The sequence below is a fragment of the Apium graveolens genome, chromosome 2, assembly GCF_009905375.1.
Source record: "Apium graveolens cultivar Ventura chromosome 2, ASM990537v1, whole genome shotgun sequence".
In the NCBI taxonomy this organism is placed as follows: Eukaryota; Viridiplantae; Streptophyta; class Magnoliopsida; order Apiales; family Apiaceae; genus Apium; species Apium graveolens.
In genome coordinates, this window is record NC_133648.1 from 205,475,273 (window position 1) to 205,476,912 (window position 1,640).

General features: G+C 41.5%; 1 non-coding gene across 1 annotated transcript; it reads right to left on the reverse strand.

Moving 5' to 3' along the window:
- Positions 1–1,014: 1,014 nt before the first annotated feature.
- On the reverse strand, positions 1,015–1,121 carry LOC141709449 (small nucleolar RNA R71). Its single transcript, XR_012570024.1, has one exon. It is a non-coding gene; the product is annotated as a small nucleolar RNA R71 (small nucleolar RNA).
- Between the last annotated feature and the right edge of the window lie 519 nt (positions 1,122–1,640).

The following is a 1,640-nucleotide window of genomic DNA, read 5'->3' on the forward strand; positions in this document are numbered from 1 at the left end:
ATGCTAAGGGTATTAACAATGACTATTGAAGGAAGTAGTAATGAAGTTGTTAATTAAGTGGTTAATTTAGTTGTTAATTAATATCATCACTGTTGCATGCTAAGGGTATTAATGAAGTTGTTAATTCGAAGTGTTAATTAAGTGGTTAATTTAGTAGTTAATTGTAGTTAATAATTAGTTAACAAATCCTAAGTGTTATTGTCTTAACATTGAGAAGTAAACATACATTGGTGAGTGAGTTTAATTGAATATAATTAGTCCGAGTCTCTATGGGAATGAACTAGAAAGTAGTCTATATTACTTGCGAACGCGTATACTTGTGTCTGTTATTAGCGCGTGTTTTCGCCTAACAAGTTTTTGGCGCCGCTGCCGGGGACTCGGCGTATTTGTTTAGTTTATGTACTTACCATCATTTGTTGTTAGGACTCAGTAATTAAGACGTGTTACTTATTGTTTCCGGTTGTGTTTCAGGTACTTTAGCGAGCATTTATGCAAACTCGTTCTCGTACTCGCAAGAGGACTTTAGATACAGCTGAGGAGACAGACGAAGTTCTTGATATTTCGGAGAAGATAGATTTTGAAGATTCGGATTCAGGAAGTGAGCAGAAAGAACCAGTAATCATGGGTGATCGTATTGTTCTGGCCGATCCAGCTCTTATGGACTTCTCTCGACCTAAAATTGATGACATTCAGTCAAGCATTCTTCATCCGGCTATTCAAGCTAACACCTTTGAAATCAAGCCTGGTACTATTCAGATGGTGCAGAATTCTGTTTCTTTTGGAGGTGCTGCGACTGAAGACCCCAACATCCACATAAGGAATTTTGTCGAGATCTGCAGTACTTTCAAATATAATGGTGTGACTGATGAGGCTATCAAGCTGTGGCTTTTCCCATTCTCACTGAGGGACAAAGCTAAGGACTGGTTACATTCTGAACCAGCTGGGTCCATCACTACTTGGCAAGATCTTGCACAAAAGTTTCTGGTGAAGTTTTATCCAATGGCAAAGACTGCTGCTATGAGGAGTGCTCTTACTCAGTTTGCGCAGCAACCTACAGAATCTATGTGCGAAGCTTGGGAACGCTACAAGGAAATGTTGAGAAAGTGTCCACATCATGGAATGCCCGATTGGATGGTGATCACTGGTTTCTATAATGGTTTGGGGGCCCAATCTCGGCCCATGCTCGATGTAGCAGCTGGAGGCGCCTTGTGGGCCAAAAGCTATACTGAGGCTTATAATCTTATTGAGACTATGGCTGCAAATGAGCATCAAAACCCAACTCAGAGGATGATGCGTGGGAAGGTAGCAGGTATTCTGGAAGTCGATGCAGCCACCGTTATTGCAGCACAGCTCCAAGCGCTGTCTATGAAGGTCGATCCTCTAGCTACCTATGGAGTCAATCAAATAGCTATGGTCTGTGAGCTTTGTGCAGGTTCTCATGCTACGGATCAGTGTTCTCTTGTCAATGAATCTGTTCAGTATGTGAACAATTATCAGCGACAACAGCAGCCTGTGCCAGCTACTTATCATCCTAACAACAGAAATCATCCAAATTTCAGCTGGGGTAATAATCAGAATCCTATTCAGCCACCATATCAGCAAGGTGTGAGTAAACAGTTCAATCCACCTGAATTCCACTA